Source organism: Pinus tabuliformis, chromosome 3_2, assembly GCF_031772625.1.
Source record: "Pinus tabuliformis cultivar Carrire ecotype Pingquan chromosome 3_2, CPIR1, whole genome shotgun sequence".
Lineage (NCBI taxonomy): Eukaryota > Viridiplantae > Streptophyta > Pinopsida > Pinales > Pinaceae > Pinus > Pinus tabuliformis.
In genome coordinates this window covers 1,154,846,725-1,154,858,894 of record NC_142302.1, presented here as the reverse complement: position 1 = coordinate 1,154,858,894, position 12,170 = coordinate 1,154,846,725, and the positions used below count along the sequence as shown (strand labels likewise).

Genomic DNA, 12,170 nt, shown 5'->3' with positions numbered 1-12,170 from the left:
AACAAATTTACCATCAAACTAACTAACTTGCAATATGAATCATTACCATTACAAGTCCATCAACAAACAACAACCATCAAAGCATTTTTAGGTACCTCTTTAATCAATATTATGAAAAAATGTTATAAAACTTCAAATTTTGCTTTGAAAATTAAAAAAAAAAATCCTTTGATGCATGCATTGAGAATCCATTTATATATTAGCTGCATTGCTTTACTACTGCATAAAATTATAAATTGACAACCGTAATATCTTTTGTTTAAAAGTCTTCACAGACCCTAATTTTCTGTATTTGGAAATTTCTTTACAGTTCCTCTTTTTGCTGCAGTTTTTGAAGAAGCCCACCATACCCAAGTTCATGACAGAAAATCTCCAAATAGAGTAAAAAATATCCAAAAAGTGTGAACAAAATTACAATTTGTGAATGCTAAAGCACTCAGATTGCCATCTGACAATAAGGACAAGACTCTCAGACTGTCAAAATTGAATGCCCCAACAAAAGCATTGGATGCAGCTGCAAGGTTTACTTAGAGTACTAATTTTTCAATAAAGACACAGGAGTGCTAAGACCTGTAAACATTTCGAAGATGAAATGAGGGATCAAGCACCGGCTGACTCTCAAAATTGAACAAAAAAATAGCCATAAGCTCTCGAAATTGAAATCTCTGCCAAGGAGCATCAGATATAGCTTCAGGATGGAATACTCTAGATCTTTAATCAAAATTCAAAAGTGCAGAGATCTTCAAACAATTCGAAGATAGTACCAGGGAACAAAAACTCTTTCAGGACCAAACAAGGGCAAAAAGACTGTCAGGAGAATGCTATAAAAAAGATTTTGAACATTGATGGTGGTCCACGGGTCCGGGAGAGCCCTCAAACAACTGCATAATGTAATTTTCCAAGCCTTCAGGTGTATATTTGATATACTTCTCTGCATGCCTTTCACTATCCAAGTGACCCCTATATCTTCCCACAAAGTAACGGTATGCAGGCACCAGTTTTTCTGTAATGGAAATCCGCAGCTCTTCGCGAAGCTGCCAATCAGGCACTGTCCAAATTTTTTGAGTCCTGTAAATATCTTCAAATGCAGCATTGAATCTCTTGAATCTCTCTTTCAGTGATCCTTTTGACACTCCACCAGAAAATCCCCCTTTACGATACAGTCCTGCATCTTTGAGAAAACCTAATACCTTGTTCCAGGCAGCTCTCTGATAATTCGTTGCAAGTTGTCTGACCTGACCGCAGTGCTCTTTCACCCAGTCATCACCCAGATGAGCTCTGAGCTCGGAACTGCCCTTTACTGTCTGAACAATGAAATGGATATTGTTCATCAGAAACAGATAAGCGAGGGACGGGTCCTTACAGAGCTTGGAATTCTCATTTAATTTCCATTCCAGAATCTCTAAAATTTTTAATAAATGCTGAGACAGAGAAGATGAGTTAATGGACTCATCATCACTACTGTCTGTAACTTCTGGATCATGATAGGCCTTAGGATTGTTCCGATGGTTAGGGTGTTTTCTCTGAACTAGTTTCAGAACGGTTTCCAGGTAATCAAACAAATGACTACAATAATTCATGACATACCGATTCAGAGGATGAATTGCACCCTCTGTGTTCGGGATCTTCGAATCATCCCGCTCAATCGAATTTGCGAAGTCCCAAAAAGTGTCCTCGGCTGCTTCCCCCAACCTAACAACAATGTCCGACGCTTCTTTACTGATTAACTCGTCAGAAAAAACAGAATCCACATCCACCATGAGATCCGACAGCGTCTCATACATGTCGAGGATTCTGAATAACCTTTCCGACGACCGATAACTAATCGTCATTGCCTCACTGAAGATCAGGAGCTGCATCATGCTTAATTCGCAGGTTTCTGAGAAGCAAACCTGTTCGACTAAACCCATGCCTTGGAAGATTTGATTGCAGAGCTTTTTTCTCGCCGGGAAACAATACTCTCACGGCAATCTTGAGCGCCTGAGTCCATTTCTTGATTTTTCCCTCCAGTGATGCGCAGGCGGTCTTATGAATTTCGTCTATGCTGAGTTTCTCCAACCCTAACCGACGCAGAGTTTCATCCAAGAATTCTTTTCTAACATCAGCGTAAGCTCGGCAGCATTCTTGATCGTATTGGCCTGCAATCAGCCGCTTCGCGATGGCTCTGATGTCAGGCACGACCTCAGGCCTCACCAAGTCGAGTAAAAGCCCCACATTCTGGTAGTCCTCCCGTGTGACTATCCCAGACGCAGAATCTTCTTTGTTGCGGCCCGTGCCTCTACCCTCCGGCCCGGAAAGTCTGTTGCAGAGCCACTTGGTGTCAGGGAGAAGGCTGTGTCGATGCAGAGCGTGCTGTAATTCTTTTACCAGACGATCTTTGGCCACCATACTAAGGCTCTGGGCGCGCTCGACCATATCGTCGAGCATGTAGGCATTGGCCATCAGGGAGTGAATTTCGTCGACGGCCTGCAAATAATATCGCGGATTGGCAGTGGGAGGTGCCCACTGGGACACCAATTCCTGGGCGGATCGAAAGCGTTCCTCCAGGTGGGCTTGTAAGCGGCCAATCTTGAGGGAGAAGCGGGAATCGAACTCGGACAGAATGCTCAGCATGTCGTGTGTCGTGTCCAGTCTGTCAACGCTGAACACTATTTGCTCCGCCGTCGCTATCACTCGCTCGTCTCCATCCATTTCTGACACAGATTTTCTCAGACTCTGGTCTGGCGCCGACTTTCCATCTATTTCGCCTCTGTCCATCTCAGACACTGACTTGGCCTTTCGCTTCTCTCTGTAAGTCTCAGACACCGATTTTGCCATTGCGCGCGAGCAGGAAAACCACTAGCCTCCAGAATTAAAAACCTCTAAGTGCCAGGCGGAGCCGAGTCATCCAGGGCGCCTACCGCCGTCCCCTGACCCGCGAGCTGAACACAGAGTATTTTCCATGGGCGGATTGTTGATTTAATCCCTTCCTCCCTCCCCGACTCCACGTCATTGCAAAATTAGGGGTTTGACGGATCATCGCGCGCGCGGGCGGCTTCCTTATTACATTTCATTTTCAACGTTTTCCTCGTTTATTGCTCCCATATGCCCATGGCCCGCAATACTTTTGATGGATGAATCAAGGGAAGTGAGGTGGTCTCCTTCGGAAGTTCCTATTTCTACCTCTATTAGTCTATTAATGCGTCTTAACATGCGCTTCCTGACATGCGTGCCTGATAGCTCGATATAATACGGCGTTATTTTTTTTCCACCTCTATAACCGCGCCCATATTATATCTGGCTATCGAGAGTGCCTGATAGCTCGATATAACACGGCGTTATTTTTTTTCCACCTCTATAACCGCGCCCATATTATATCTGGCTATCGAGAGCGCATGTCAGGGCGCATTAATGGACTAATAGAGGTGGAAATAGGAACTTCCCCTTCTGGAAAAGCCAAAACTGTATAATATGAAAAAAATAATAATAAAATGATATTATATATTTTAAAATATGATTCGACATGGTCCACTAATTAAATATTTTCAATGTGATTTTTTTGGAAATTTTTTATTAATAAAATATTATACATTATTTTATAATGGAGAAAAAATAAAATAAATGATTTGCAGTTATTTATATATATATATATATATATATATATATGGGTTTTTTAAAGAACTAAATTTATTTATGCATTCAAAAATGTATTTTAAACGATAAAAATTTTAGAATTGTATTACCAAATTTTAATGGATTATGGTGAAAAACTATTATACCTATAAATTAAACTATGCTATAATAAATAAACTGATTTAATCTCTAGAAAAAAATAAAATGATTTAAATCTATATTTAAATATATTATTTATATTAATATAACTAATATTATTATTTATTTTTTATAAAAAATTAAAATCAAAATAATTTATATAAAAAAAAAAGATTGACATGTAAAAATAATAATAACGAAATAAAATTTTCGAAAAATGCTATTGATATTCCCATAATTAATATTAAAAAATTAAGCTAAATTGTGTCTCATAAATACAACATGCGCTCACAATCCAAAGGAAGTATACTCCAAAATAAAGAAGTACATATATATGATGGCTATAAATTAAAAGGGAAAAAGATATATGGCATGTTAAACGTGTAAATATAATAATAATACAGTAAATTGATTTAAATTGTTTTTAAAATGTAAAAAATTTAAATATAAGGGTATGTTATAAATATTATATATTACATGTTTCTATATTTTAAGATAAAAAGTGTGTATATGTAAATGAAAGAAAACATATAATTTATATTGTATTTTTTTAAAGTAAATAGTTAATGGGAATTAGCAATTTTTCTAGATATATGTAACAATTCGCAAGTCATATATATCAGAGGTTCATAGTTTAGCCTAAGACTGAGGCATCCGAAGACCACCGAAAACTAGATCGGAGATCCTAGACTCCAACGAGACACCTATCCTTCCAACCTTACTATGACGGGTCATGGTGTCCTCCCATGGGATTTGAAACCATGTGGAGGGGATAACATCCCATTGAGACACCACTTCGTCGTCCAACGAAGAGACAATGATCCACATTGTACATTTTTAAAATAATATATATGTATGTGTGTGTGTGTGTGTGTCAAGGACATAAGGTGTCAAGGGCACAAGTTAAGGGTAGGCAAGAGGCTTGTCTCTTTAATGTAGAAGTGGCAAGGAATGCACATTATAATAGTCGATGTGAAGAGAATGGGGGGGATAAAGTAGATAACTTTCATCTGTCTCTTCAGTCCTCTAATCATTAGCTCCACTTGTGATCTAGGTGGATATTGGTGGCCACCTGTCTATTCCACTTAGACCCCCCAGTCAGTTTCATATGTTTCTTTGTTTATTTCATCATTTATTATTTTTAGCAGCTTTTCGAGTCCTGAACTTCTGGAGCAATTTTGACCCCCTAAACGACGTTTTTTGGGGTTCTGCAGGAAGCTTGTAGCCATAAAAAAGGGCTCGCGACGAAACCTGTAGTACTCAACAAGACCTTTCCAACAAGGTATTATACGCGCCAAACAGAGATAATATGACCAAGTTACGACCTCAAGAAGTTGGCTGCCCAACTAACCCAACGGGGCCCACAAACTCTTGGTGTTACATCTCTTGGGGTTAAGGTTTTGGTTGTTTAGGATTTTCTCATGTTTTCCAATAATAAATAGGCCCTTGAGCCTCATTGTAACACAGTTCAGAGGCATGTAGCTGCCACATCTCTTCTCAGAGATAAGCTACCATCGCCCGAGCTATCTTATTTCCATTCTATTTGCAAGCATAGTTCAGTATTTTTCTATCAATGAAATGAAGTGTTTTTCTGCTACTTCTCTATGTTTATGATTATATATGTAAGTTTTTGTGTTCCTATTTAAGTTTGGATCAATGGTATCAAAGCGGTCTACTCTTTCTTTGTTTTCTTTGCATGTCCCCAACGAGATCTGGGTATAAGGAGTTAGGGCTTGATCTGGTTGAACCATTGCAAGATCAACCTCGCAAAACCTGATGACTTCCCATGGTGGAAGAAAAGAAAGATGAGGGGGCAGGAGATCCTTTCAAAATGTTTCTCGAGGAAGCCCTCGAGCAATAGAGGGACGCGATGATGGATAACTTTGCCCAGATCCTTCGACGGCTACCCACAGGCGATGCATCTTCATTCAGCAGCCACTCTGGAGGCGCCATTCCTTTTAAGGTACAAGTTAACTTCAATATTCCCATAATCAAAAGCCTGATAGATGCAGACGTTGTAGATAAATGGTTAAATCTATTCGAAGTACTTTTTTAGTTCATGACTTTTCCAATCAGGAAAAGATTACTTTTGCACTTCTCAAAGTCATCCCACACGTCAAGGACTAGTGGGAAACCTACTGTGAACAAAAGGACAAGAGTGAACCCTCGTTGTTTTCAGCTGCACCCACTTGGAATTCTTTCCGACACACCATCAAGGAATAATATTACCCTGTTGGGAGCTATGAAGAAAAATACATAAAGTGGACCATGCTACAGTAGGGAAGGGACCAAGATGTGCCAAAGTTCACAAATATTTCCATACCCTTCGCATGAAGCTGGGTATCAAGGATACTAAGTTGCATACTGTCTACACAAGTACATCCAGGACGAGATGGAGTTCCTGGACATTTCCTCACTCAGCACGGTGTATCGGTACGTTGTCAAGATTGAACAGAAGTTTAAACAGAAGAAGCGAGACTTTGGATCTACAAATCCAAAACAAGGAAAAGGCACCCCCAAACCATAGAACAAAGCACCAAGCCAAGGCAGGGCTACCCAAGACAGCCCGCCGAAGCCACAAGAAAAGAACAACACCACGAAGATGAAGAAGGACATGGGGAAATGGTGTGAGTTTCATAAGAGCTCCACTCACAATACAAGTGAGTGTCGGGCCAAGCAGTAAGTGGTGGTCGAGCTGAAGGCTTCTGAATTAGACACATATTCCGACTCTGAATCAAAACCCAATAAGCGAACTAACACAGGGAAGCATATCATTGATGCGGAGCCAAAAGAACCTCATTTCAATAGAGGTTGTGAAGCAGTTGGGCCTAAAGACTACAACACATCCACAAACGTACACCATCAGGTGGCTTCACCAAGGACGAGATCTTCACGTCAGCCAGCAGTGTCGCCTGCCCTACAGCATCAAGCCCTTCACGGAGGAGGTATTGTGTGGCATTTCTCCTCTTGAAGTTTATGATGTATTATTAGGACAACCATACTTGTGGAAGCGACATGTTGTATATGATTCTACACCTCGCTCTGTGATTATTACTTTGGCTAATAAGTTGTACAGGATAACGGAGGTAGCCCCACCTATCGCCATCATAACATATAAATAAAACATGCGCCTATAGACTATTAAGAAGCAATGTGGCGGCATAATGGTAGAGCGTTGGTCTTGTGTAGGCAAGGTTGTGGGTTCAACTCTGCCGACCTGCCCATAAAATTTTGCAACTGCGTGCCGATACTAGGCCTTTGGGGAGGGACAAGTGGCGGTCTCCGAGCTTTCCACATGTCTCCTCTTCATTAGTCCTTCCTTACCCAATAATATCAAGCCAACTCATCAAACTGTAGACCAACCAAAATGCACCACTTGGTGAGACCTCATTGGTTGTTGACCAACCTTTGACTTTCACAGTCACCTGCCACATCAGTAGTACAGACTGATGACTGTGCAGTGATTATACTTTTTTTTGCAAAATTCCTTTATTTGGCAAAGCAGACAGAACATGATATCTTTCTCATACGAGCTCTGTTTTGAGTGAAACGAGTTGTGTTGGGATCGTATCATCGGGACGAACGCGTTCGTTTAGTGTTTGGGTGATTCTGAGCACTTTTATTTTTGAGCTAAATATTGATCTCCTTATCACTCACCCACAGGGGTACCTCTGCTCTATCAGGTCAAGACTCCATCGATCTAACCTCAGGCACGCCACTGCCTAATGGACCGATCTATTGACGCTCTATTTTGGAGAATGATGAGATCAAGAGGCAGATTCAGGAACTATTGCAGAAAGGGCACATTAGGGCAAGTTCATCACCTTGTAGGAGTCTGATTGTATTGGTACAAAAGAAGGATGGGACCTAGAGGCTCTGTATTGACTATTGGGCATTGAACAATATCACTGTCCAGAATAGGTCCCCAATCCCGTGGATTGATGACCTTCTGGACCAGCTCAAAGGAGCCAAATATTTAAGCAAGATTGACTTGAAGTCAGGTTATCACCAAGTGCCTATTGAACCCTCCGATGTGTGGAAGACTACCTTCAAATGCAAGGAGGGCCTTTTCGAATGGTTGGTCATGCTGTTTAGATTGACGAATGTCCCTACAACCTTCATGAGACTGATGGATGACATCTTGCGACCCTTCACTAATGCATTCATGGTGGTGTATTTAGATGACATCTTGATCTTCAACTAGAGTTGGGAAGAGCACCTCCACCATATTCGATAGGTCCTTCAAACCCTAGGACAACACAAGCTATGTGCTAACTTGGAGAAATGAATCTTTCGCCTGACCTAGGTTTAATATTTGGGATACATCATTGTTAAGCAGGGTGTACATGTGCACCCATCCAAGATACAAGTCATTCGAGATTGACCAACCCCAACCACTCTAATAGAGCTCCGCAACTTTTTGGGTTTTGTCAATTTCTACAATAGGTTCGTGTTGGGGTTCTCTCATATCACTTGGCATTGAAGTCAAGTCACCAAGGTCAGAGCGAATGCAAAGATTTTTTGGTCGGAAACCCAACAAAAAGCATTCTCCTAGTTGAAGAATCGCCTTTGTTCTGCACCAGTGCTCACATTACCAGACCTGCAACAACCATTTGAGATTGAGACAGATGCCTCTGACTATGCTATTGGTATGGTGCTTACTCAGCATGGGCATCCAATGGCTTACCACAATGAGACATAGTCTGAAAGTACCCCACTTATGACAAAGAAATGCATTCCATTGTGTAGGCCTGTCATCAATGGAAGCATTACATTCTGGGGAAGGAAACAGTCATCCACACAAACTGTCAACCTCTACAATTCATATGGACACAAGGGAAGTTGTAGAATGATCACCATCAAATATGGTCCACCTATCTATAACAATTCCATTTGAACATTAAGTATAAGAAGGGTAGCACCAATAACATCGTTGATTGACTCAACCGACCACCAGTCATGGTGTTGATCATTGTGCTCGACTCCTATCAGCACAAGACATCAGGGTGGCTGCATATTTACAAGAGCGATCCAGAATTCAGCAGCATATACTGGACACTCCTAGAAGGGAAGCAAGTTCCAAATTTTCACCTTCAGGATGCACTGTTATGCCACCTAGGACACATTTTTGTTCCTTCAAGTGAGCGTGCCAAGATGAATTGGGAGGCACACTACAATCATGCCATTGGACATTTCGGAGTAGAGAAAACAGTGGCGATATTGCAGAATTACTTTTATTGGCTGAAACTTCGTAAGGATGTCGGGAAGTACATTAGATCTTGCACCGCCTGCATCATTGCCAAACCAACCATCAAGAAGCAAGGCCTGTATACTCCTCTACCTACTCCTAGTCGGCTTTGGGAATCTGTCTCCATGGATTACATGTTGGGCCTTCCTTATACTAAGCATGGCAACGATTGCATTTTCGTGGTCGTCGACAGATTCTCTAAGATGGCCATCATGGTGGCCTGCAAGACGAGTATCACAATAGAGGCCACTGCTAAGTTCTTCTTTGAGTGAGTGTGGGTACACTTTGGGATCCCACAATCCACTGTCTCATATCAGGACAGCAGATTCCTGAGTGCATTTTGCACAAGTCTCTGGTCGATGCTAGATACAAAACTTACTAAGTCTGCAGCTTTCCATCCCCAAACTGATCACCAAACAAAGGTTGTTAACATGATGATTGTACACATTCTGTGCATGTACAGCTCGAAGCATCCATGCACATGGGATGAAAGTCTCCCCTATATCCAACATAGCTACAATAGAGCTCTCCACATCTCAATAGGCCACAACCCCTTTCAGGTAGGGTTGGGATTTCAGCCATTATGCCCCATTGATGTGGTCATACCATTTGTAGCCACTCAGGTAGATTTGTCTCACATTTAGTCCAAAGTTGAAAGGGTTAATAGCTTCATTGAGCACATTCAACACATCTGCCAATACGTCCATGATATATTGGACAAATTAAATTCTAAGTACAAGCAGCGTCATGATCAGCATCGAGTGTCACACAAGTTCCAGGTAGGCGACAAATTTTGGCTACATTTACAAAAGGAGTGCCTTGTTGGACCCCACTACAAGCTTCGCCCACTCTGATATGGGCCATACACCATCAACCAAGGTTGTCAATGACAATGCCTTTGAGCTCATCATCTCACTGTTCCTTGGTCTGCACCCAATGTTCAATTTAGATCACCTTCGATTATACTTTCCACCATTGTTGGACACATCTGACATTGTAGAACAACTCACACCAATAGAGATCAACCTAGACTGCATGGAACATGATACAACTAATTAGATCATGGACACATAGATCAAGAACACTCACCAATAGAGGATACAGTTATATCGAGTTGTCAAAGAAGGCCAACTCCTTCACCAGGGTAAGTGGTTCACTAGGGACTAGGTTCAACAAAAATTTCCTCACCTCATGGAGGCTCTACACGCAATGGGGACCATTGCTTCCTAAGGGAAGAGGAATGATCCAAGTGGATATTGGTGGCCACCTACCTATTCCACTTAGACCCCCTAGTCAGTTTCATCTATTTCCTTGTTCATTTCAGCATTTACTATTTTTAGTAGTTTTTCAGGTCCTGAACTTCCAGAGCAGTTTTGACCCCCTAAACGGTGTTTTTTGGGGTCTGCAGTTAGCCATAGGAAATATCCTATGGAAAAACCTGTAGTACTCAACAAGACCTTTCCAACAAGGTATCGTACACGCCAAACGAAGATAATATGACCAAGTTACTACCCCGAGAAGTTGGTTGCCCAACTAACCCAACGGGTCCCACAAACTCTTGGTGTTACATCTCTTGGGGTTAGGGTTTTGGTTGTTTAGGGTTTTCTCATGTTTTCCAATAATGAAAGGCACTTGAGCCTCATCATAACATAGTTCAGAGGCATGTAGCTGCCACATCTCTTCTCAGAGATAAGCTACCATCACTTAAGCTATCTTATTTCCATTATTTTTGTAAGCATAGTTCAGTATTTTTCTATCAATGAAATGAAGTGTTTTTTCACCGCCTCTTTGTGTTTATGATTATATCTGTAATTTGTTGCATTCCTGTTTAATTTCTGATCAACTTGAATTCAAGATAGCATGATGTTGGCAAGAGATTGTTAGCTTCAATCAGATTGCTTCAACAATGAATATTATAAAATGTCATCTAAAGGATTTGCATGAAAGATGTGCTCTAGAGTTATATGGCTCACAGTTGGTATTCATTTTGCTTGTTTATTTAGGTAATGTCTCCAATGGTTCATATCTACATGTAACACTTCCTCCCACCCCCTTGGATAAACCAAGCTAGATGGAAGGTGTTACTTTCATCTAACCCGACCTCTATAGTCTGGTCATGAAAATGGGATCACATAATTCCTCAAAACTCGACTTTCTTTAATTAAGAATTGATACCACCATCATGTTTGGCTCATCAAGATATTTCTGATAATATATTTTTTGTCGAAATATGACACCTAGATCAAAAGTTATGGTCAGTTAAAGTTTGGCCAATAAACCCTTGTCATGTTAGCAATGCACTGCCTCATGGCACCCATGCAATTCCCACATGGAAACCCCATTGTCTTTCCATTGTGGCATATGCCACATCATCTTACCTAGGTCCCACCAAACCAACCTCGAATGGGTTGTTCGGTAGTTTGGGTCTGACTATCAATACCTTCACCTTGAACACCCCCAAACTTAGATCAAGGCCCTGAACAAGTTCAGCCCCGAACTACACTGGGTCCCACCTCAAGCCATTTTAGAATTTCAGTCCATCGATTATTCAAGATTTCTGCTATTATTGTAATAGAAATTAGCTTAAACTCTCGAACTCCTGAAGTAGTTCAGGCTTAGGCCTTGAACTGCACTAGGCCCCACTAGGTATTCGAGCATTCAAGTTGTTTCCACCATGATTTCAATATTCTAGTCTCAAAGCCTGAAATACCGAAGTGCTTTGGGCCCCACCCAACTCTGTTATGTTTTTGTAAGTTTTTCCCATTATAATTTTTCTTTTTTTTTTGAGTTGTGCTCTCTCTTGAGCTTTAACATTGCTTTTTCTCAACACTTAGAAGATTTCTTCTCCTTTGTCAAGTTCCTCTCAACACTTAGAGAGTTATATTTATCTCTCATGAGCTTCAATATGATAGAGAAACTCATTGGCTCTCTCATGCACAGGTAGTTGTTCCACCTTCCTTCACTCACTATTGTAATGAATTTACTTGTCCAATTGTGGACTTAGAGCCTGAATGACTATCCCGACTTGATTGCACCCCAAGCATCTAGTCACTAGTTAATTAATAGTGGCACTCATTCGTTCCCATTCTAGAATTAACACAATCATTATTTTAGAGCATAAGGACCACTCAAGAAATCATAATCATTTATCATAAGCATGATATATATTACA

At 40.9% G+C, this 12,170-nt stretch overlaps 1 pseudogene; it reads right to left on the bottom strand.

Annotated features, from left to right (window-relative positions):
- Positions 1-284: 284 nt before the first annotated feature.
- Positions 285-2,987, bottom strand: LOC149184816 (exocyst complex component EXO70B1-like; annotated as a pseudogene).
- Between the last annotated feature and the right edge of the window lie 9,183 nt (positions 2,988-12,170).